The 26,552-nt window shown below is 37.6% G+C and overlaps 1 protein-coding gene and 1 long non-coding RNA gene across 5 annotated transcripts in view; one reads left to right on the plus strand and one right to left on the minus strand.

Moving 5' to 3' along the window:
• Positions 1-5,835: 5,835 nt before the first annotated feature.
• LOC102156814 lies at positions 5,836-26,414 on the minus strand. Of its 3 annotated transcripts, none has more exons than XR_005358663.1 (5): positions 26,230-26,414; positions 25,604-25,709; positions 23,177-23,331; positions 17,249-17,653; positions 5,836-12,122 (listed from the first exon to the last, which is right to left on the minus strand). It is a non-coding gene; the product is annotated as an uncharacterized LOC102156814 (long non-coding RNA). The 3 variants fall into 3 exon arrangements; XR_005358661.1 differs by having other exon boundaries at positions 5,837-12,125; XR_005358662.1 differs by lacking the exons at positions 25,604-25,709; positions 26,230-26,414 and adding an exon at positions 23,647-23,708 and having other exon boundaries at positions 5,836-12,125.
• Positions 26,184-26,552, plus strand: part of CDH12 (cadherin 12) — a 1,036,190-nt gene continuing 1,035,821 nt past the window's right edge. For both annotated transcript variants that reach the window (XM_038535417.1, XM_038535416.1), the window contains exon 1: positions 26,184-26,296. The gene's annotated coding sequence lies outside the window, so the exon portion shown is untranslated. The remainder of the gene's footprint in view (positions 26,297-26,552) is intronic.

Below are 26,552 nucleotides of genomic sequence, written 5' to 3' on the forward strand. Positions count from 1 at the left end.
TGAATCACCTTTGGGGTCAACCTTCCCCTTTCTTGAAGGACGAAGCATGTTTGCAACCAAGTAGCTCCACCATGTCATCCTGTTCCCTTTGGTCCGAGCTGGCAAAGCCTCTAAGCTGAGGTCCAGAATGGCAGTTTCTGCAGGTACAATCCCACCTCTATTCCTGGCTGCTGGTGAAGCAGCTGATTAGGTTCATAGTTCACACTCACACTAACCTCCTTCCCAAATGGCCGTCTAGCCACACCCCTAGTGCTGTCTTCAGTACACAATTTCTCTGCTTTTTGAAATAGGAATAGAGTGAGAATTTTCTAGATCTTCAAGTTCTGGTTATGTTTTGCTTAACAATTCCTTTTCAATTCGTCGTTTTCCTCTCATATTTTACGAATACCAGTCAGGAAGACCCAGGCTACACCTTCAACATTTCACTTAGAAGTCTCCTCAGCTAAACATACCATTTCATTGTTTCTGATTTCAAGCTTCCACAAAACATCAGAATACATATAATCCTAATTTTTTGCCATTTTATAGCAGGGATCACCTTTTCTCCCTTTTCTAATATCCTGTCTTTATTTCTGAGACATCGCTGTAATGGCCTATGACCTCCAAATTTCTACCCATATTATGTTCATAATTTATACATTCTTTAAGAAAATGGAGGCTTTGGGGCGCCTGGGTGGCTTAGCAATTGAGCGTCTACCTTTGGCTCAGGTTGTGATCCCGGGGTCCTGGGATCAAGTCCCACATCGGTCTCCCCTTCAGGGAGCTGCTTCTCCCTCTGCCTATGTCTCTGCCTCTGTCTCTGTATCTCTCATGAATAAATAAATAGAATCTTAAAAAAAAAAAAAAAGAAACTTCAGAAAGAAAGGAAACGGAGGTTTTCTCATTACCTCACCCCTCCCCTTTATTTTCTGAGCTCTCATTAGAGCATGGACCTTTCACACCATGTTCTACCTGCAATCCCTTTGCAACAACCCAGGTTTTGACTGAAGTGCACCTCAAAACTCCTCCAGCCTCTACCTCTTACTCAGCTGCAAAACCACTTCCACATTTTTAGTCACTTGTCACAGTGCCTCTGTGTACCAAAACCTGTATTAGTCAGCTCAGGCTGACTAATGCCAAAGACTATGTTCTTAAACAATGGAAATTTATTTTCTCACAGTTCTGGAGGCTAAAATCCTGAGATCAGGGCGCCAGCAGGTTTCCAGTAAGAACCCTCTTCCTGGTTCACAGATAGCCACCTTCTTATTCTGTTCTCACATGGCCTTTCCTCAGTGTGTGTACACACACGTATGTGTATACACGGCTCTCCGTGGTCTCTTCTTATAAGGATATTCATTCTTTTGGACCGGGGCCCCACCCTAATGACCTCACTTAACTTTCATTACTTCCTTATAGGCCCTACCTCCAAGCCTAATCACAGTGGGGGTTAGAACTTCTACATACAAATAGTGACGAGACACAATTCAGTCTATATTATTATCTTACACAAACTTTTTTAAAGTATAGAAAAAAAGAGGAATTACCCGCTTCATTTTCTAAGTATGGAATATCTATGATAACAAAACTGGAGAAGATGACTAGAAGTATATATGTTGCATTTAAAAAAAAAAATTAGGGGATCCCTGGGTGGCTCAGTGGTTTAGCGCCTACCTTCCACCCAGGCCTTGATCCTGGAGTCCTGGGATCGAGTCCTACATCGTCGGACTTCCTGCATGGAGTCTGCTTCTCCTTCTGCCTGTGTCTCTGCCTCTCTCTCTCTCTGTGTGTGTCTCTAATGAATAAGTAATTAAAATCTTAAAAAAATAAATTAAAAAAATAAAAAATAAAGATTTTATTTATTGATTCGAGAGAAAAAGAGAGGGAGAGGGAGAGAGAGAGAGAGAGAGAGAGAATAAGCTGGGGGCAGGGCAGAGGGACAAGCAGACTCCCTGCTGAGTGCACAACCCAATTTGGGCTTGATCCCAGGCCACAAGATCATGACCTGAGTTAAGTCGGATGCTTAACCAACTGAGCCACCCAAGCACCCTAAGGTAATATATTTTTTAAAGGATGATAGAATGTTAATAATTTTGATAATAGGTAATGGACATATAGTGGTTCTTTAGTTTATTTTGTGTATGTTTCTTATTTTCTGCAATAAAACTATTAAAATATGCAGAAAAGCAAACTGGAGCTGAAAAACAAAGGAAAATAAATATAGATTCATTATATTTGTTGTTAATTGGATTCTCCAAGAGACGACTTTGAAATGGTATTTGGTAAGGAGGAAGTTTATTAGCAAATGATCTTGGGATGGATGTCTATGGGAGGGGAGGATTTTGCAGGGAGAGAGAATGAGCTATGATGTACATGCAGGCTACAAACTCAGGTGAATTGATGGGGAGTTCTGGAGCTAAATATTCTACTTCAGCTATCTGGTATTGGACAGAAATGCCCTGGTCTTTGGATGTCTGTCTCTAATAGTCATTGCGTTTGGGCTGTCCAGGAAAGGCATGACCTTAGGAGAAGTGGATTTGCAGTTGAGGCAACCCCTGAAGGGATTAATAGCCAAAGGCTGTCTGCTGGTATCACTCCCAGCATATGGGCAACAAGTTTTTCCTTGAAGGAGGATTGGATGGCACATCTTCATTCCTATCACAGTTTACCCTTGTGATTCTTGAATCTGCTTTTCTACGTAGTTTTGAGGAGCATCTCTTATAAGATTCAACTGGGCCTCCCTTTCCAGGGTAAAGGTAGTAGACATTCCCACGGCTACAGCTGATCTTGGCACTGCAACAGATGTTCACCATCTCCTTTCTCCGCTATCGAATCTAGATGGCTCTTATCCTCGGATAACATCTCTTCTGGTTTCTGTGTCCTACCTTCTAGACTGACCCAGAACTTCAATTCCAATGGATTGAGCCTCATGTCATTACCATGTCCGTCTAAGGGTAAAGTAGCTGCATAGATCTGTTTAGCATCACAATAAGACAAGGAAGGAGTGAAAGACCCTAAGTGGATTGTCTGTTTCAATTGTATTTTCCCTGCCACCATGTTTTAACAGCAGTTCATTCTCTCTGTGATGATCAGGATCCATTCTGGATATAAAGACAGTATTTTCTTATTTCCTACTTATCCTTAAACATAAGGTGCCCAAAGCACCCTTGAGGCAGTTGTAGGTTTTAATGGGTCACTTGTGTCTCCTGGTAAAAGCGCTCTTCCTTTCGTGGCCCACAACCTCCAAACTTGTAGAGACGAGAATTATGGGACAGAGAGCACACATTCTCCAAGTGGACGATGGACAGAGATACTTAAGCAGGGCCATTCCTTCCATTTCTTGGTTCATGGAATTATATATTCTTCCTATGGAAGACACCAAACCTTGTAGAGATTTTTAATTCAATGTGTATACTGAATTCTGGAGGATGGCTTCTCATTGTTGTGTCACTTCTGGTACTCCTGAGCTAGTATGTCAAATGTGCTTTCAGTAAAATGTTCCAACCATCTATTACACTGGCAGCTTCTTAGCAGTTGATATGAGTTATGGCTAATGTATCCAACGTTGTTGCACTTACTTCTATTCTTCTTTTTCTGAAAAAAAGTGTTCTCTGATGTTGTATAATATAAAATCTGGTTCCAGTGGAATAAACCCTTTGTAAACCCTGAAATAGTAGCATTCTGAAAAGAATACTAATACATGGAAAAGCTATTAATTCCTATTAGAGTAACCCCCTGGCCCTTCCAAGGTGAAAGGCAATAATAATAGTGAACTTGCTCACCCTATGGTCAATTGGATCTCACAAAAAAATGTTGCCATTTCAGGCTTCAGTATTTGTTTATGTTGCTGTAAATTGATTTGTCAGGGGCTCAGCATTAATATATGCATCCCACGTATCAGATTCCCATTCTTACCCATTACGTTGTTAACTTTGGCATAATCAGCTTGCCTTGGCCTATAGTGTAACTCAAAAAGAAGTCTTGGATCTATTTCTCAATTTGCCTGCCTCCTCACCAGAGATTAGAGCACATTAATATTAAAGAGACCTTTGGACTTTTGATTTTGGTATAAAGTTGCTTGTTAAGTACTTTAGCCTTTCAGATTTTTATTCCGAGCATCAGTTCAGTGAATTTCCTGTTGATCCAATGCCATTGTCTTTAGAGTTCATATATATTCCCATGCATTTCACATTTCTGGTACATCATTCTGATTAGTGGATTTCCTTCCATGCTATACCATGCAATTCTCCATCAGTGAGGGGGTCTCCAATTTAGCTTGATGTTGAGTGACCCAGGTCCTAAATCTTATCCCATGACCTATTTTTGAGACAACTTCTGATATCAACTGTAAGTTGCATTTTCTGTGAAATATATCCTAAGTGGGAGATTACTGTGTGGAATGTTGACTAGGGAGTAGCAGCCTGGGAATTAATTCCTATGGCAAGAATAGGAAAGAAGTACCATTGCTGTGGGAAAGGTTCAGCTGTGAAATATATCTGAACAACAGGCTCAGATGAACACAGTGGGATGCTTTGCAGCCAAAATTGCTTAGCTGAGTTGTCTAATATTGGTCCAGAGTGGCCTGGCTTTCTTACTCTTGCCACTGTCACTGGATGGCATCAGCCCTTCCCTTAGGAGGAATCTGTCACCTCGGAGCTGAAGTGATCCATAAAGGGGCCAGCAGCTACAGACTGTTTTCATCACTTCCAGAATTAGTCAGAGAGAAGGAGATTCGGGGGTTGTGTATTCATATTCATCACAGTCACATGTGCTGAGATACTGAAACTAGAAATCTGATATTCCAAATAATTACTAAAAACATAAACAGAGATCTTACAAATCTGTATTGCATATCAGGATTCATTGAGGAAGTCAAGATAGGTCGATATCAGTAAACATATGATGTAACTCACCATTTTGATTAAAGGGGAAAACCAATGTGATCATCTTAATCAGTGTCAAAACAAAGCTTTTGATACACAGCATTTATTCTGAATTCTAACAAGTGATCAAATAACTGTTAAAAGCAAAAATATAAGGACTTTTATCAAAGTTGATAAATTGTATATCCATGAGAAAACTATGGCATGCATAATGTCTATTTGTAAAATATTAAAAGGTTTTCCATTAAATTTTCAATGATATTTAATTTCTACTTGTGGCCTAGCCAATATAATAAGAATGGAAAGAGTAAATAAGATATTTACTATAATGCCAAAATGGTAATATTGGCAGGCTACAAAATCATCTACCTAGAAATTATATGATGAAAATAAAACCTCAAAAATAAATTTATTAATTACTCCCATATATTCTAAAAATTTCAGTGAAACCTAATAAACAGTTTCTATATTAGATTATGCTAAAATTCATTGGTAATAATAAATATGAGGATTGTTATGAAATTATGAAAAATAAGGTCATATAAGATTGTCAGAAATTAAAATACTAAAACAATATAGTATTGTTACATCAATATACTTATGTGTCAGTAAGGACCAGAAGCCTTTCTATGAAGAAATCAAGGAAATGACCAGAAATACATACGCACACACATACTCCACACACATGCACATTTACACATTTGCATTGTCCACTGTAAGATGTGTGAAAAAAATCATTAAGTAGCAGAAGGATAAATGGTAACACTTCAGAACTTTTTAAAGATTACACAAGATTAAATATAAATGACAAATCTGGATAAGATGAATGCATTCTGTCATGCAGTCTGAGTATCTGGAATATATAGAGATATATATAAGTAATAATAAAAATAAGCAACTAAAAACACCCAAGTAGTAAGAAAAAAAGACAACGATACGAGCAAGCAAATCACAAAGAAGAAATAAAATAAAGCATAAACAAAAGGAAATGTTTTTGGGGAAATGCAAATTAAAACAATACAAATAGCGCTATTAAAATATTAGATAAAAACAGTTACTATGTTTGATAATATCAAATATTAACAATGTGGTGAGAATGTGAGTATTCTCAAAAAATAACTGGTGGCAGTGTATATTTATAAGCAACATTATAGGGCTACTGGGCTGCATTTATTCATACATAAATTGTACTTGATTAAAAGACTGCTTCCTAGTTTATATCTTAGAGAAATATTTATACAGATAGTGTACTTGTACTGCTATGTTAGGACGGAAAATATATTGCAAGTGAGCAAGTACACTGCAGAATAATATGTATATTATGATACCATTTAAGGAAAACTTAATGAAGAAGTCAGAAGTGTATTGTTTCTAAGTCCATATTGAAAAAAGGTCGGCAATAAGCAATCAAAAGATCAGAAAATTGATGGTGTCTGAAGAATGGAGTGAAGGGGATTTGGGAATTAGAATAAACAGAAGTGATTGTAATTTTTTAAGGTTATAGATTCATGTTTTATTTGTATAATTAAAAGAAATAAGACATAACAAAGAAAAAAGATACAAGGAAATAGACCTTGTAGGATTTAAAAGAGTGGTAAATTTTAGGTCAATAATGAGAACTATAAAATCTAGAGTAAGAAATAATTCCTTAAAAAGAATAGGATAGGCCCAAGAAATTTATGCTTAAAGAGAGGCAAGTAGAATTGCTAATAGGACATAAACTAGGTAAAGGCATGGGATCTGAAAAGAACATTTGATAGTTAAGCGTCTAAATTTGGGGATATCACCCAAGACATATCAAGGTGAAAAAAGAAGAAAAAGTTATGCAATACACTGACTCTTTTCAGTATCATCTAATTAACTTGTAGATAAAAATGATTTTGATCTAGGTGTTGAGGTCTCCAACATACATCTAACGTATTGACCATGTTCGTGTCTGCGTTTGTTGAAAAGAAACTTCTCTGTTGTTTATTATTCATACGCTGAGCTGCACACTGTGCATAAGGGGCCCACCTTTCTCCAAATTCTACAGCAAACATTTAAGATAATCCAAAGTTTAGTTCTACTTCTGACATATGGAGAAAAAAAATGACCTTTGGGCGATGTAGCAGAATTGAACAGAATTAAACATTAAAATAAAGGAAATAAAATTTCCTTTCAGCCATTAAATTAACATGAAAAAAAATATTTACAGCGAGTTATATCCTCATTTCCTTTTGGTGAACATGTATCAATACCCTAAATTAATTTCCCGGTACTATATAGATTTTGTGCTAAGTCCTGACATTAAAAAAAAAAAAAAAAAGTAGAAGCATCCTCTCCATCATCCGTACTATAAATAATAATATATTCAACATATTAGAATCAATCAGTGGCTTTTCAATGTCCTCCAAATCCCTTTTCTTACGTCGTGACAAGAACTGCAACAGGAAAATAGTTTACAATTACTGGTATCACACATCACAGAAAAAATGAGAAACTCATTATTTTAGTCTTATTGAGCAGTATGTTATCCTAACAAGTTTTTAGAAGAAAAGGTAATAACCTTGTTCTTCAAATATAGGAATTGAATTTATCTTTCTTTTTATCTGAGACTGCAAGGGGCAGGATTCTCAATAAAGGGCACTTCATTAAGCAGAAATATCAATAGTGCTGTTTGGCTGTGATGTATTAAAATTCCAGGTATGCTATCAACCCCGAGTGGAAGTAGAGAAAGCTTCCTGCCAGCCAAGGGAGTACTGTTCAAACATTAGCCATTCTTATTTTATCTTCCTAAAATGAATGCAGAGAATTTTTGTCATTGTGATTTATTCTTTTATTCTATCCCACATGTATCTTTCCCTTCTCAGGACACAAAAGACACGTCTAGGTAGTCTGTTCCATTTCACACAATTTAACACGTATTATTCATTATCTTGTATACGGGTTTTTGTTTTTGCCTAGCCATGCTCTAACTCTTTAGGGTCAGAGATTGTAAATCTTTGATTCCACGTAGAACCTATGATACTATGCTCAGATAGTGCTCAGAATAAATACGAAGAATAACAAATTTCTTGACTTGGGAAGGATTATGAAATAAAACTGTTTATCTTCCCCATGGAAAGCCTGAGACCAGGTAAGTTTAAGGTTTTTACTCAAGATTTGTGAGTTTGTTTTCTGATTATACTCTTGCCAAAATAAAATTCAAATATATTTTGCTTTCACTGAAGAGTTTGCCCACATACTTTAAAGGCAGCATTTCTAAAATGTCCCAGATCACAATGTATCAACAAAACAATGTGTGAACGATGCAATGAAATGATGCATCATTTACCTCATGATGCATCCAAATGCACCATGAAATATTTACTGAAACATCCAGAATTTTCAAGAATTAAAGATCTGAAACAAAATTCTCCAAGTAGTCCTCATTAAATAGCTATTGCTCAAAAAGATTATTGTTTCTGGCATTCATTTGCACAGTAGTATTATTATTACCATTATTATTATTATTATTATTATTATTATTATTGAAGTATAATTGATGTACCATATTACATTAGTTTCAGGAATACAATATTGTGATTCAACATCTCTATACATTATGCTATGTTCACAAGTGTAGCTACCACTTGTCACCACACAACACTATTACAATACCATTGTTACATGTTCCATCATTTCAGTCCCCACACAATTTGAATATTCATTAACTGCTGCACTTGTCCCTCACTCACAGCACCTAGAGTCATCTAAATATATCTCAGTATCTCAGTACCTCCAAACTTTTCATAGCTGTACCAACACAAACACAGGCACTTAGTAAATATTTATTGATAAATACTCAGATTGTACTTATTTAATACAAAAACTCCACTTGAAATGATTATTTAACTATAAGGATAGTTAAAAGCGATAGCCTCAGCTCATATTTCCCAATAAAATTTACAATGATGTAATGAGACTTTGACAACTTTCTGGATTTAATCAGCATACATGATTTTCATGAGATTTCCTTCAAAATGGATAGAAAACAGTAAGATAGATCACTGGGGGGAATATTGGCTTGAATGACTCATATTTGCCTCTGCTTGTCACCATTATTTCATTTCACAGCAGCTATGTATTTATTTTACTATTTTTGAATCTTTCTAAGTGTCAGTACATAACTTACCAGATTTCACTTTGGAACAGAGACTGATGTAAATTTTAAGTGTAACCATGATGTAAAAAAACAAACACTGTGGGTCAAACCAGGTTTATAGTCAACTATTACCTTTAACATTCCCATTTCTATTCCAGAATTAGAGTAATCAATTATCTAAGTGTAGTTTTAAGTATATAAAGTAACATTGTTTTTTTCTTGTTTAGGACATGATTAACAATAGATATGCTTTTAGACTGCCATAATGATATCATTTACCCCTTTTAAAGAATGTTTCCTAATTTATCTTGCAAACATTACTTATCGGCAATCTCTATGCAACATAACTCACAGGTACGCACACATTTTTTTGGTGTAGTTGGTTTAGTGAGGTTACATAAGGTGAAGTAAATTCCATACTTATGTTTATATTGAAAACTATTAACAAATAATCCTGATATATACTGACCCATAAAATCAATATCATTTAAAAAAGGCAAAAGCAATTTTCTAGAAATCACATTTTTTTTTAACTAATTTTCATCAGTTAGCTTTTGGTACATTGTGTTATGCTTAAAAGCAGTCCCAACATTTCAGCGGCTTACATGTTAAGTGTCACTGTTACTTCTAAATCAGTTTTTTTTTCTCTAAATCAGTTTTAACTCTGTTTTGTGTCTACAAACCAGAAAGCAGACTGAATTCACAGGCTCTATGTGGATCATGTGATGTGACTCTCACTAGGAGAGGGAAAAACAAGGACAAAAACACGTGATGGCCCCAAAAGCTCCTACTTGTATGTAGCACACATAATTTCTACTCTAATCCCATTGGCCAAGAAGAATCACATGAGCAAGCTTGCTATCAATGGCATGGCAAGAGATTCATCCCACAGGAAGCACCACTTGTCATATTGCAGTGGGCAGAAATGTATGATTCTTTGACATCTGAGGAAAGAACAATTTGGAACAGTTTGCCTATAAATTTAAAAAAAAGTAGACTTTCATACAAGCCAAATGAAAAATGGCTTCACAATAAAATAGCATATGGGATATTTTATGTTCAATGTTTGTTCTTCAAAACCTAAAGAAACTATTAAGGTATTCATATGAAACCGAAGGTCTTACAATTGACTTCATGGGGAAGCTTATTTTGAAAGCTTTTAGGATTCTTTTAGTTCTTGAGGTCAAAAATTGAATGACCTGAGAGATATAGATTCCTTGTAGGGCTCTGGAACACTTGCTATATGGATTTTATAAACATCAAAGATGTTAGAGAAGTTCATTTTTCCTCTTTTCTATTAGATCAAAAACATAGAACTCCTATGATTTTTGTTCCATCAAAATCCTACTGAAAAAAACATAAGTTTGGGTTCTTTGCACAGAAAGCTATCCTTTGGATACTTAAGGAGAAAAATCTGAACTATGAGAACTCAGACATCTCTATAAAAAATACTATCAAAGATAGTAACACTGGTTGCTTTTGGAGAGATAAATCTGAATATTAGAATTCAGAGTTGGAGATAATGTCCTTTTCTTGTATACTATTTTGTGCCTTTTCAATAATGCCCTGTATATCTGTATTACCTGTTTAAATTATACAAACAAAAAAAAACAAGTTAACATCTACATTGAATTACATACTTCCAGAAACTCTTTTTTTCCCCCACATCTCCCATCATTCTATTCATTTTACCTTTTTTCCTTTGATAGAAGAGAATGGATATTTAGTAATCAGTTGTATTTCTTATTAAAATTCCACCAAAAATGTCTTTTTATTTTTAGTTTCTGTTCTTTTCCTATTCTCTTTCCTTATGTCTCTTCTGCTATTTTTTTTTCCTAAAATTATTTTATTCCACAAGTATTTTCAAATAGCTAATAACTGATCAGGATAATCTATCCTAAGATTCAAGAGATTGAAAATGATTGTCAAGGAGGCACTTCTGAGTGAATGTAAATAGTGTGGGAAAATGAAAGAAAAAGGTACATTCTAAAGAAGGTGATTTATTGCCAAAGTACAAATGTAAACTGAACGTGACCAGACTTGAGAAAAATATAGCTGCTATTTCATAATACACAAATAGATTATTTGTTTTGATGCAATTCTACACATCTAAAATAACTAGTGTACCAAATATACACTGTCATTCTTTACCACTCCCTCTCACTTTGTAAAAACACAATTTTTCCCCTTCTATATAATTCTAAGTGGCTGGAAAAATTCAAGTAATAATTACCTTTTCAATATGTGCATCAGTATGTGATTAAATAAAAATGATAATGATATATTTTCGGGCTGAATATAATTAAGTTGATATTTAAAACTTACAAAAAGGAACAATGTGGTATATAGTTATCACCATTATTGTTTTGGGTCATGTATTTAAAGCCTGCCAATGGGAATTCTTCTTCAAGCTAATTTTGCTTGTGCATGGAATCTTATGATTGCTTGTTATTGTTATGAAATTATTGTTGGTTTTATTTATACAGGAGCTGAAATGTTCTAAAATAAAACTGCTATCTTTTCCTCTTAGTATATTGACACTATGCAGTCAATATTAAAATCATCAATCAAGTTACCAACTACATAGATAATGTCAATAATGACAATTTCTCAAATGTACGAGCTACTGAACATTGCTTTGCAAATACCTTCAAAATCCTTACATATTTACCTAAAATAAGAAAATCATGTTAGCATTTGCTACATAACAAATCTTAGTGGCCTAATTTTATTACAGTGGCTTAAAACAACAACTATTTATCTATATCATGGTTCTGTAGGTCAGAACGCTGTTCCGGAGTAAGCTGGGGGTAGTTCTTGGTCCCTCTAGTCTAGGCCAGACTTTGCTCATCGTGGTCAGGTTTGCTCATAAGTTTATGGTCTCCTGGTGAATCAGTCACAGATGGCAGGTCTCAGATGATTTAGCTAGGATGGCATATGTTTTCCTCATATGGTTTCTATTTACCGGAATATATATATATATTCTTCACATGGAAGAGTTGGCAAGAGGCCCCAAGAGCAAAAGTGAACAATCTCCAACATGGAAGTATTTTTCAAGCAATTATCTGTGTTATATTTGCTCTTAACCATTGGTCCATATCATGTCACATGTCCAAGACAAGAATCAGAGTAGATGGAGGCTACTGAAGGAATGGATACAGAAAGATGTGAACAAAATGGAAACCAGGACTACCACCATCTACCACAGTTGTAAAATTAGTATAATTGTCAAACATGATAGCTTTCATTTCTCCTTCCTTCTTCCTTTTTCCTTTCCTTTCCTTTCCTTTCCTTTTTCCTTTCCTTTCCTTTCCTTTCCTTCACTTTCTTTTCCTTCCTTCCTTCCTTCTTCCTTCCTTCCTTCCTTCCTTCCTTCCTTCCTTCCTTCCTTCCTTCCTTCCTTCCTTCCTTCTTCCTTCCTTCTTATTTTTTTCCTTTTTTATTTCTTGAATTTTATTCTCTGGTTTCACATAGCTTTATTTGGCTTCTTTACTGATCTAACCCTAACATTTGATTCCACATGTAAATTTTTTTAATAGTTTTATTTATTTGAGAGAGGGAGAGAGAGAGAGAGGGTGTGCAAGCAGGAGGAGGGGCAGAGGGAGAGGGAGAGGGAATCTCAAGCAGAATCCCTGCTGAGCACAGAACTACTCTGGGGGCTTTATCCCACAACCCTGAGATCATGACTTGAGATGAAATCAAGAGTTGGAAACAGCCTACTGAACCACTCAAGCGTCCCTCACATGTAATTTTTTTAAATTTACCTTCTGTTTAGAATACTAAGATTTCAGCCCGTGATACTCAGTCTTTATTTCTCTCCTTAGCTGATTTTTATGTATAGCACTCAATTTATTCTCTGTACCAGTGAATGACTTATTCTGAACAAGTTCTTTACACCTGACATGGGTGCAAGCATGACTTTTCCCAAATCAGCATGTGCGAAATAAATCCTGTAACTATCTCCCACTGGGAACCATTAAGCTGCTGTAACGGTAGTTCAGAGTCAGCTTTCTCGCCTGTAATATTAAAGATCACCCTCCATTCCCTGAGGAATATCTTAAGTTGGGTACTATCTCTCACTTGGCAACATAAGTAGCAGCTCTTAGCAAAAATATTTTAAAAGGCACTCTCCAATATAGCCTGTCCTCCTATTACCACGTGCACTACAGCTCTTATCACAAACTGTGTCAACACATAATTAACCTACTGAATGGTAAATGCAGGGAAGGAAATATAGTGAAATACAGTATAAACTCTGACATTTTAATAAAAGTATACTGTAATTCTAAACATTGAAGTAGCAAAACAAAATAAAACAAAAAAAAAAAAGTAAGAGAAATTTCAAACTAGATTATCCATCCAAAGGGACATTAAAAAGATCATGCCTTGGGGTGTCTGGGTAGCTCAGTCTGTAAAGTGTGTGACTATTGATCTCAGGGTCTCAAGCGCCATGTGCGGCACAGAGTTTATTAAGAAAAAAAAAGAAATCCCAGGTTCCTGTGCCATTAGAGGAACTGTGGATATGGGAGAAATAAAATTACTGATTCATTAATTTTCTTCATTTGATCCTAAAAGAGCTTATATTTATAGCAGAAAGTAATGCTAAGACATTTGTAGTGTGTAGAATTTGTCCTCTCTTACTTTAATTGATTTTCCACCAAGGTGCCAAGCCAATTCAATGAGAAATGGATAGCTTTTTCAACAAATGGTATTACACAGACTGGATATCCTCACGAGAAAAGATTAATTTAGCACTTACTTAATACGACAAATTTTTAAAACTCAGAATGGATCATACTCTAAAGCGTAATATCTAAAACAATAAAACTGGGGGATCCCTGGGTGGCTCAGTGGTTTAGCGCCTGCCTTGGCCCAGGGCCTGATCCTGGAGTCCTAGGATCAAGTCCCACGTCGGGCTCCCTGCATGGAACCTGCTTCTCCCTCTGCCTGTGTTTCTGCCTCTCTCTCTCTGTGTGTGTCTCTCATGAATAGATAGGTAAAATCTTTAAATAAATAAATAAATAAATAAATAAATAAATAAATAAAATGATTAGAGGAAAATCTAGGAAAAATCTTTGTTACCTCTATTTAGGTGAAAAGTTCTGAGATGGTAGTATCAATAGCACAATCATGTTAAAAAAATTAATTGGAATTCTTCAAAATTGAAAAGAAAAAAAAGTTCTACTTCGTAAGACACGGTTAAAAATTAAAATACTGAGATAAAATATTGGCAAATTACATTCCTCTTAATTTTCTGAATATGTAGAGAAAACTTACAATGATAAGAAGAAAAATTCCAAATAAAAATAATGCAAGGGATCCCTGGGTGGCTCAGCGGTCTGGCGCCTGCCTTTGGCCCAGGGCGCGATCCTGGAGTCCCAGGATCGAGTCCCACATCGGGCTCCCGGCATGGAACCTGTTTCTCCCTCTGCCTGTGTCTCTGCCTCTCTCTGTGTGTCTCTCATGAATAAATAAATAAATAAAATCTTTAAAAAAATAATGCAAAAATTGAAACACACGTTTCATACACACAGGCAAATATATACATATGTAACCATTTATATATATACTTATACATATATATTTACACACATATATACACAAATGGTTAGTAGTCACATGGAAAGATGCTCATGCTTAACATTATTAATCATTAGATAAATGTAAATTAAAACCACAAAAAGATACCACTTCTTCCCAGTAGAATAGTTGTAATAAAAATGACAGACAAGACAAACCGCTGACAAGTATGTATGGGAAACTGGAAACCTCTTACACTGCTGGTGTGAATGTAACTGATACAATCACTTTGAAAAACTGTATGGCAGTTTTTTTTAAAATAATAACTATAAGTGTAATATATGAAAAAAATGATTCCATTCCTAGAAATATTTTTAAGAGAATGAAAAAACATGTCCACATGAAGACTTGTACTTGACTCAGGAGCATTATTTATAATAGAAAGCAAAAAAAAAAATCTAAATGTTTATCAACTGGTGAATGGATACTCAGAATATGGTACATGGAACCAATAAAATACTGTTTAGCAACATAAGTGGAATGAGTTACTGATGCTATAACAATTATGAAGCTCAAGTATATGCTAAATGCAAGAAACCAGATCAAAAGACCATATATTGTAGGAGTCCACTTCTACTAAATCTACAGAAAAGGCAAATCTATGTAGAGATAGATAAGTGATTGCTTGGGATTAGGTTGAAATTAAAAATTGGTGCCAGGGAATGCAAACTGGTGCCAGGGATCACATCAGGTGATTTGAATATTTTATTAAAAATTTTATTTATAAGTCATCTCTACACCCAATATAGGCTTGAACTTACAACCCCAGGATCGAGAGTCACCTGTTCCACCCACAGAGCCAGCCAGGAGCCCCTGATTTGGATATTTTAAATTTAGCTTGTGGTAATGGCTCCATGACTGTACAAATGTACCTCAGTTCATTGAATTGTACATTTCAAGTGAGTGGACTTTATGGTTTGTAAACTGTAATTAATAAAGGTACTAAAAAGAAAGGATATTGGGAATTGTGAGGGTTTCTTCAAAATGGAACTGTCAAGGAAATGAGAACTGGCATCAACGTATATGTGATTAATCTGATATTAGAGGAAAGACCAATCTTTTCTCCTCTAAAACCAACCATAGTTCCCACCATGTATAATAGCAACAAGAGAGAATAACACTTTTTCCTTCAGTCATGTCAATTTGGCACGAGTATGTTAACTTTTCCCTATCATTCTACCGTTTTGTAAGCATAACGATGTTCAGTTTCATATCTACGGATTAGGTACTTCTAGTGTCAGGGAACTTTTGTATTTTCATGCAGATGACTATATAATACCCGCTATTAAAAAGTTGACTTCTAAAAAATATATTTATTTATTTATTTATTTATTTATTTATTTATTTATTTGAGAGAGAGAGAGATGGAGAGGGAGGATGAGGTGGGAGAGGGAGAAGGGGGAGGGTGCAGGGGGAGGAGCAGACTCTCTGCTGAGCAGGGAGCCCTTTATGGGAGCATCCCAGGTGCCTGAGCTGAAGGCAGATGCTTTACCCACTGAGCCCCGGGTGCCCCTAGAGGGTTGACTTTATACTCCAACGTCTGCCACTAGCTACCACTTTGCCCTTGAAACCGAGCAGAATTAGTTGGGTGCTTATTCAACTTAAAGACCCATAAATTAAAAGCGCTTATTGTCTCAAGCTTTCCCCATGTTCTCCATCACAGTCTTGAAACTCTCTAAACATGCAGGATTTCTTTTTATCTTTTGGAATATTTTAAATATTTAACATTTCAAATATTTTTGAATATTTTGTCCTTTTGAATCTTTCTGTCCATTATACTCTAGGTTGTTTTCATTTTCTTTGGGCAGTCATATCTTACTTGCATCATTTAGAGCTTAGAGTGCAAGAAAATGCTTGTTTCTATTCAGACATGAAGCTGTGTAGACAGGTTTTCATCACCCAGGACTTGGAGATCTTACTTAAGCAAAATAAAGAAATCTGGTATCCTAAAATTTGTCATTTTGTATCATAATGATATTCCGTATCCCTCAGAACTTTGCTCTAATCATCATCTTATTGCAAATGGAATGAAATTTGCTTGGCCATTTATCAGAAATTGTGCTTATCTTTGGGTTCCCTTGAAAATTATGCTAACTTTAAAAATAATTTTTTATCATGTGGAGCCCCCAGACATCTCAAAGGAAAGTAGGTTTGGGTATTGTCTTATTCGACTAAAAATCCAGTATGTCCATTCTAGCACTGAGTAGAATGATGCTCTATCTTTGTATTGTGCTGGTTTACTTTTATGTCTTTGTTTTGTTGTTGTTTTATGGTGAGGTACAATTATCCATCTCTCCCTCCTTCAAGAATTTATTGTTTTTGAAAGGAGTCTTGGGACGGTGGCTTAGCCCTCCTAACACAAGGCCGAGTGGATAATATTACTAAATAAAAAAAAATGACCTTTACTTGCCCAATGCCTTCATATTCTTTTTATTTATAAATGTAGCTTTATCCAAGATTCGTTGTTATGGAGTCACAACCTCAGGAGTTTCCTCAGTAAAATTTGAAACTGACCCCATACACAGAGAGCAAGGAGAGACCTAGGAAAGAGGCCACTCCAGATTGCTAGCTGGCAGGTTTAAAAAGCAAAGGAACTTACAGAAGAGGCTCATTTCCCTCGACTAAAGAGTGGATCTTGGCACCCGCTGGCTCACCAGAATCTTAGCAGTTTATAAAGAGGCCTTACCTGGATTTAGCCACATACATCCTCCGATGGTCTCAATAACACACTCTCTTGAGGTCGTGCTTGCTCTCCGAAGGTCATGTTCTTGAAAACTGATGAACTGCATTCTTAAAAAATTGTGGGAACTGTGGGCAGAGCACCCATTCCAAGCACACAGAGGAGGTGAGGAACTGTTGATTGCCGGAGTCTAGCTCCCAACAGACCCAGAAGTCACCTTCCCTCTGACCTTCTCCAGCAACTATTTGTAGGTTTCTGTAGACTGGAGTCCTGCAATTGTTTAGTTGTTATCATTCAGAGTCAGCCTGAGTTGCAGGACCAAATAAGTAATATACATAGGCTGATGACCAAATTGATGTAGGTTTCGTGGTATGTATGTTTGACCTCAAACACCATTGCTCAGAAAGAAATCTGGAAATAACAGAGGGTTTTAGAAATGTCACAATCTCTTTTCATTTCTTTTTGCCTGTTTTTCCCCCCTCTCTACTTGCGTGTGGTTTTGAAAGGTATGATTTCTCCCTTTCTGATTGTTCCATTTCAATGGCAGACACTGACCAAAAACCCAATGTCACAACAAACAATAAAATATGTTTTTACTTAGGTATTTTTTATATATTTTTTAAATTATTTTATTTTTTTAACTTTTTAAAAAGATTTTTAATTATTTGTTCATGAGAGACACAGAGAGAGATAGAAAGAGAGAGGCAGAGACACAGGCAGAGGGATAAGCAGCTCCACGCAGGGAGCCTGTCGTGGGACTAGATCCTGGATCCCCAGGACCATACCCTGGGCTGGTGGTGGTGCTAAACCACTGAGCCACCCAGGCTGCCCTAAGTATTTTTTTTAAAGAGGAAAATGGTAAAGACAAATAAATATAATGTCTCCAACCCAATTAAAAAAATAAAGGGACTAAAAAAATACATATAGAAAAGATTAAAGAGCTGAGATGTTTACTGATAGATGAATGGATAAAGAAGATGTGGTAAATATATATATATATTTCATAAATATAGATATCTATATATATAATGGAATATTATTCAGCCATTAGAAAAGATGAATACTTATTATTTACTGATTGAATTTAAATTTTAAAAAAGAGAAAATATTAAAAATGGAAAACAGGATATTGATACAAAATACATTTTAGAATTATACATTAAATATGATTATATTAGTATATTCAATTTTGTGTATTTATATTCTTAGAGCATCCATTACCAGAGATTTATTGTAAAACCTACTAACTGAAAAATAGATTTTGTTTTGAAATAAGTAGATTTTGTTTTAAAATCAATGTAATATCTATAAGGGAGCAATACTTGTTAAACTAAGCAATTTTTCAAAACCAAAGGTGTATTTATTCAATAAAAATAAGTTCTATAGATTTTATAGAAAAAACATAAAATATGTTTTAATTTCATTTAATTTAAAAAATCTCAAATGTTTATCAGCTTACAAAATTTGAATCTTTCAAATTTATTATAGATGTAACTTGTATGCAACCAGAACATAAAGGTGTCAAATACAGATAATACTCAAATTTGGCGATTTATGATGTACTCCTAAGCTATTAACGTGTGCTTGAATTTCTAGAGTGCATATTCTCTGATAACTGTGAAATTTAATGTATTTATATGCTTATCTTATAATTTGTTTACAGTTAATTTGTGTTAATGTTACTATTTTTACCATGAAGTTGATACCCAGATATATTATTATATCATGGAGTGCCACAATGTTTTTCTCACTTAAATTTCCTTTGTAAAAGTGAATATTAAATTGGACTCTTCTTCCAAGTAGATAAAAAAAATCAACTTTTGTTTTAAAGATTATAGTTTTAAGTAATTTCTCCACCCAACATGGGGCTAGAACTCATAACCCCAGACCAAGAGTCACATATCTACTGAGTCAGCCAAGTGCCCCCAAAATAAACAACTCCTAATTTTATATTCTATCTAACGTATATTGATTTAATATATATTTTTTAAAATTTTTTACTTATTTATGATAGTCACAGAGAGAGAGAGAGGGAGGCAGAGACACAGGCAGAGGGAGAAGCAGGCTCCATGCACCGGGAGCCCGATGTGGTATTCGATTCCGGGTCTCCAGGATCGTGTCCTGGGCCAAAGGCAGGCGCCAAACCGCTGCGCCACCCAGGGATCCCTGATTTAATATATTTATAAATTTTCCATAACACAAGTCCTATACTCTGACTAGGCTGGGTTTACAGAAGCTTCAAGCCTGAATATGTCAATCTTTCTTCCTAGCCCAGTCATACTCATCTTTTAGCACCTAGTTTAAAACAAGCTATATTTTGTGGTTTTTCCAAGTAACTCCTGGACATATGACTATTATTCACATTTCTTGTGTTTCCCACTTTCACATATTCAATAATACCCATGGCTGTTTCTAAAATATACCTAACTAGAGTTTTCCCATTATGGGAAGTAGAAATTTGTAGGAAGGTGAGAGTCGGGATTCTACTGACTGATGGTAGCCCACAGGCTAAGGAGACATTATTGAAAGTAAATAGATAATTCAATTTGAGTAGGTGTCATTTTGAGAGAAAAAGAAAGAACGACTTTAGAGTGAGATCCACCAAGTATGAATCATGGTCCTGAATCCTGATACTGATCGTCAGTGTGACCCCGAGAGAAGGAAATTTCTTCTCTGAGCCTCAGTCATATCATCCATAAAATGGCAAAAAAAATATCTTCTTACATTATTACTGTGACACTTTAATAATATTCAATGCCAAACATACACAGGGTTTTAAAAATTAGTTCCTTCCATATAAGGTTAAGCCCCATGTGTGTTTCTAATCAAGACAGTGAGAAAATTATTGAAGCGGGTATGATCTCTGTTTGCAACTCGGCTGAATCTGAAGTTCGTTGTTTTGTGACAAAGCTTTCTGTATTTTTCCTTTTCAAATGTAACATTTATGTCTGTTCTTAATGGGGATGTATTTATAATCTTGGGACAAAACACTATTTCACTGTAAGAATACTCAGTTAATATACAGATGATAAAATATGTAGTTGCTGTAGATTCCTGAGGGCTGGAGCCTTTTTCTTTTGTCTCCAGAGATTATAGTGTTTATTATTTTGCCTTCACCATTCACCTCAACACAAAATAATGCACACTGTAGGATTCAACAATTGTTTGTTCATGGATTATTAAAATATCAGTTCATGAAGTAAAAAACATTATTTCTTAATAATCGAGATTTTTTTCCCACCATTGATATCAAGAACTACAGAACTGCTATATTCAGATTTTGTATTCATATGGCAGTAAAGAAATATTAAAGGCAAGCATTAGAGTTTAGTGATTATTAAAGTGATCTCTGGAGTTCAGCCACCATGACTCAAATCCTGACTCCACTGATTACCATCTTTACGATAAATACATGATACTTAACTTTTCCGTGACTGTCTTCTCATTTCTAAACTGAGGAAAATAGTATTATCACCTTCACACTATGAAAATATAAGTGAAGTATGCAGCCCTAATTCTGGCATCTACTAAGTGCTCAGTAAATATTAATCCATTTATTAGTACTAACAGTTGTCGTAGCGATGACTATTGCTATTGGATGAGTAGCTGAGTCTCTTATTTCAAACTCTGTGGCTGTAGTTTCCCTCCAGTTGTTTCAAATCATCAGCTTACCCTAGATGATCTGGGTACTCTGCCTTAATCTGAATCCTGAAATATTTGGCTCCATAGATTAGTAAATTTGCCTTCTTCTTCTACCCTTGGTTATTGACATAACTGGTATCCCAGGATATCAGACGACAAAGCTTACATTTCCTTAGGCCCTCTGATTTCAATTGCCGCTGAGGACAATCCATGTGGATGTGATCTACTTTCATGTACACGGTGAATCCCCCAAGTGACCGTAGCTTATCTTCATTTATAGCTCTCAGTCTCCTTTTACATTGAAAAGAATGGTGGGAGTGCCTCCCCTGTGTATATATCTCAAAAGAGGGGTAGGCTAGAGGGATAAGAGAAAGGAGCTTCTGGCCTTTGGATTGGAAAATTCTTGGAGGTATTCTGTATACGTTTCCAGAAATCCCAGTGGAATCAAGCCATGCTACTCACAGTGGCCACTTTGATCAGGCCCATTGACCCTGGTTCTGGTGATCAACTGGTACACAAACCATGTACAAATGAAACTTTGATTCATCCTCTGCTTTAAAGAAAAAGCAAGGAAAGATGAATAATCTCCAAGATTTAAAATACTAAACGCTGATGTTTTTCTTCTTTCTGCTGTCTACTTCTATAGCCTCACTCAATAGCCTAATAAAGTCCTCTAAGTTTTTCCCATGTGATTTTTTTTTAGATTCTTTTTGTCTGTTTGAAACCATTTCAATTTAACAGTAAGTACTACATGTGAAATGGCAAAAGAAAGATGAAAGAAATACGATCTTTACCCTAGACATGCAAACTACCTGGTAGGCAACCTCATCTTTTTGTTGGTTTAAGGTCAGAGAAGTATGAGGTAGATTATAGGTTATATTTTTCCTCAAGATAATCATTGGCCCTTTCGGTTCTTTTCCTCTAGGAAGATTATACATCTTTGTTGTACTGACATCATACTTAGTAAGGTGTCTGTGACATTCTTTGGCCGAAGAAATATAAACAGAAATGATTTTCATCACTTCTGAGCAACAGTTATTGTTGTTTGAATGAGAATCTCCTGGTATCTCTGTTCTTTCCCTCTTCTATGAGTTCGGGGATGTCTCACTGGTCTGGTTGGGTCCTGGATCAAGGAAGCTGTGAGGCAAAGCTGATCAATCATTGTTGACCAACAACAGATGTATCGAAGAGATACAGATACGCGTTAAGAAATGGATACAAGGGATCCCCGGGTGGCTCAGTGGTTTAGTGCGCCTGCCTTTGGCCCAGGGCACGATCTTGGAAGTCCTGGGATCAACTCCCACATCAGGCTCCCTGCATGAGGCCTGCTTCTCCCTCTGCCTGTGCCTCTGCCTCTCTCTCTGTGTCTTTCATGAATAAATAAATAAATAAATAAAATCTTAAAAAAAAAAAAAAAAGAAATGGATACAAATGTCTAGGGAGGAAGGATAAAAGCCTGAACCAAAGCAATGACAGTTGTGGATAAGATAAATGATAAAATGATGACTTTAGGAAGTCGAGTTGACGGAACTTGTTAACTCATTAAATATTGGTGTAAGTATGGCAATGCTTGAGTCCCTGGCCCATATTACATCATATTTTAATTTTTCACATCCTTGTGATGAATTTTCCTTTCTCTTTATTTCTTGCCAACAGAGTAATCTTCCTACTGTATAATTTTGATGATGTCATTCCTTCTCGAAACAGTCTCCATGGCTCCCCATTGCTAAAGAATTAAGTTCTATCTCCTTAGCCTTAATTGTCTGTCATAATTCTTTTAAATATTTATTTCCTACTTTTCAGGCCATTCTTTCCTTAAAGAAACTCTACTAGTGTTATTGTTCTTTCCTCAAAAATGATGTTTGGGTTTCCAGTTAAATGCCTTGTTCTAGTCACTGCTTTTGCTTTGGCACAGTTTATCTCTAGTTACTTTAAATTTTACCTACTTATTCGAGTCAAGATAGACTGGGTTCCTATATGGTAACGCATGACCCTAAAATCTCAGTGGCTTACAAATCAAAGCCTTATTTACCTCTCAAACTACATGTTCATCCTAGGATAGCTAGGACTCCAATGTTCTCTTCATTCAACAGCCCAGAGTGATGGAAAAGTTTGTGTATGAAATGGGTATAAACTTATATTTATTCTTCAGTATTCGGCTTGAACATGATAATGTCCTCTCTATCTATATTTTGAAGCAAGACATATAACCAAGATTAGAAAGGAGAGGTGTATCCCCGCTCCAAGGTGAAGTAGCATTCAATTAAAAAAACATATAACAATATAAGTTACCTCATAATTTGCAATCGATTCCAAATCCCATTGATTCCATTAATCTCATCCTGTCCATCCCATCTTCAATTGTTATTTCTTTCTCAATTCTTGCCAACAATACTAATTATATAGCTCGTCTTATAATGTGTTTGATAGGGGTCAACAGAGTTTTCCTAATGGGGGAGAGTAAACATTTTCAGCCTCAAGTCATAGGTCTCTGTGGCAAGTACTCAGCTCTGCCATTGTGGTGCAAAAGTAGTCATAGAAAATATGGACAAAATGGGTGAAACTGTGCTCCAGTAACAGTCTATGTACAAAAGCAGGTGCTGGTCAGCTGCAGTAATTTGCAGACACCTTCCTTAGAGCAATGACTCCCAAACTTGAGTGTGCGTTGGAATCACCTGAAGGGATGTTAAAACATAGATGTTTGGATACCACTTTTGGAGTTTCCAATTCAGTAGGAATTAGAGAAGGGCTTGAGAATTTACCTTTTCAGTAAGTTCCCAGGCGAAGCCTTAGCTAGTGGTCTGGAACTCACACACGGAAAACCATTGACCAATAGAACAAAGACAATGTTCTATATTTCAGTGACGTGTTCTTTGTGATCCACAAATGAATTCCAATAAAGGAATGCATGTTATTATAAAACTAAGCAGTAAAAAAAAAAAAATGTTGATAATGATCATTTAGTTAGCGTATTCTTTCTTCACAAAAGCCAGGTGACTAGTTAACCAGAGAATGGTTCTGAATAAAATTTTACTGGCTACACGAGTGAATTAAGATAAAGTTAGCTTTCACCTTTTTTTATAGCAACACAGCCATACAGTGCTGTAAATATTACACTTTTCCATGGCTCCTTCACATGATGGACAGGTAACAAAATTGTTTTGTTTGTAAAGTCTCCCCGAGCTATTTCAACTTGTCACGACACACAAAGCTTGGCTACACCGAATGCATCAACCCATTTGAATTACTTCAGTGAAATAAAAAGATTTCAGAAAGACGCATTAATTTTATTCCTATTCAACAGTGACATTGAAAAGACATTCTTATTTGTGCAGTTGTTTGAGCTACCAAGCCTGCTCGTACTCACACAGATTTCTAAAACTGTGGAGATTTCTGTGCTCTTGAGAGTTTTGACATACTTAAGATTAAATGATTATCCCAGATTTTGCTGCATCCTTGACATATAAATGATAGTGACTTGGATTCTTGGAGAGAAAACAAGTGACTCCCAGGAACTTGTTTAAGCAAATTTCAGTACTTAGTAGCTCAGAAGTGAAACTGTTGGAGGAGGTCGATAAGAGGACGTGACCTCCAGTTGACCCGCCTGTCAGACCCAGGTCATCAGAGGCTCCTTACCCTGTTCCTTGGGATGTCTTCAGGGGGCACTGTTCCCATATTAGGAGCCACTTCAAGACTTGAGAGGGTAATGTGTTCTTGAGAGCATCTGGACTACATACATGACTGACCCCATTAAGAAATCCATATAAGCTTTTAAAAGTCTAGGGGGCAAGTGTCTAGATTTCCAAGTCTTGGGGCCACCAAACGCAATCCTCATCTGTAAGTTCCCTTGCTTATTAAACCTACCTCTGACCCACCTGGAGCAGCCTGGCTCTTTCTTTGGTCTCCCCAATCCCTCACTCAGCATACAGGGCCAATCTTCGAATTTCACCCACATCACGAATCAACAGAAATTTTGAAGGAAGATCATCACAGATAAACCATGCATGCATTTTTGGAATTTGGGAAGAGGTGGCAGTACTGCGTCCAGCAGTGTCACTTTTCACTGTGGGATCTCTTTAAATCACTGTAGTATTCTGTACTGTGGCGAGTAACCACTAAATAGCTTCCCTCACAGACATGAACGTTAATTCTAAAAAGCTTGTAACACATTTCTTCCCCCTTCCCTTATATTCCCTTTCACTATTATTTATATTCCCCAAATGAATGAGAACATATAATGTTTGTCCTTCTCTGACTGGTTTACTTCACTCAGCAGAAATGTGTGGGAAATATCAGAAAGGGAGACAGAACGTAAAGACTCCTAACTCTGGGAAACGAACTAGGGGTGGTAGAAGGGGAGGAGGGCGGGGGGTGGGAGTGAATGGGTGACGGGCACTGGGTGTTATTCTGTATGTTAGTAAATTGAACACCAATAAAAAATAAATTAAAAAAAATAAAATAAAAAGCTTGTAACATATATATATATCTGTGCAGAAATTAAAGAAACCAGACTAACACACAGCCTGGACACATTTTAGCTCCTTAGAGAACCGGACCAGGTCCCAATGGCAGAGAAACAGGTAAATGGATTAGTAGAAATGTTTTTTTTTTTTTTTTTTTTTTCTTTTCTTGATTGAAAAGAGAATTGACTGCTGGACTTGGAGATTCCCCCCCCCCCCTTATTTTTTCAGTTTAAATTCAGTACTTCAATTTGCCAACCTTTAGCATCACACGCAGGGCTCATCCCTTGCAGGGAAACCTCTTGGCCAAGGTTAGCCGCCAAGTAGCAGCGGAGGCAGCGTCTGGAGACCGAGACCCCTTGCAGCTGAAGGGGACAGAGCGACACGGCGGTTAGCAGCGGGAGGGGGGGGCTGGAGCGGCGCAGCCCGGGTGCCCCGCAGGCAGGTGCCCTCGCCCCGCCCCGCGCCCTGGGGCGCCGCCCCGCGCCCCCCGCCCGCCCTCCCCTCCCCTCCCCTCCCCTCCCTCCCCTCCCCCGCGCACGCACCTTGCACCCCCGGGACTCCGCGGCTCTCCGCACGCGGCGGCTTGTTTGGGGGGCGGGGCGCGGCCGGGGGCGGGGGGGGGGTCCCGGGCCCCCATTGGCTGCCGCCGGCCCCGCGCAGGGTGCAGGGGGCGCGGGCGGGTGCGGGTGCGGGCGGGGCCCAGACGGCGGCCCGCGGCCCCGAGCCCAGAGCGGGGGCGGCTGCGCGGCGCGAGGCTCCGGCGGCGCCCGAGGGGACGGGGACGGGGACGGGGACGGGGACGCTCCAGTGACTGGGGCCGGGCCGGGGACGGGGACGGGGCCGGGGACGGGGCCGGGGCCGGGCCGGGAGGGAGGGGCTCACCTCCGGGCGAGCTGGCTCCTTGCATCTGCTGCCGCGTCTGCTCCCGCCGCTGCCGCCCGGCCGCCAGGTAAGGCTGCCCTTTCCTTTCTCCGGCCTCTGGTCTGTTTCCTGCCAATACGGGCCGCGGGCTGCGAGCCCCGGGACGGGCGGCCGGGACCCAGCCTCGCCGCCCGCCGTGGCCCCGCGCACCCCGCACCCCGCACCCCGCACCCCGCAGCCCGCCCGGGTCTCGGTCTCGGTCTCGGTCTGGTCTGGTCTGGCCCCGGAGCGGGCGCGCGCTGCGGGCCCCGGGAAACTTCCCTGAAGTTCTCAGCGAGCCCCCG

This window comes from Canis lupus, chromosome 4 (genome assembly GCF_011100685.1).
Source record: "Canis lupus familiaris isolate Mischka breed German Shepherd chromosome 4, alternate assembly UU_Cfam_GSD_1.0, whole genome shotgun sequence".
NCBI classification, from domain to species: domain Eukaryota; kingdom Metazoa; phylum Chordata; class Mammalia; order Carnivora; family Canidae; genus Canis; species Canis lupus.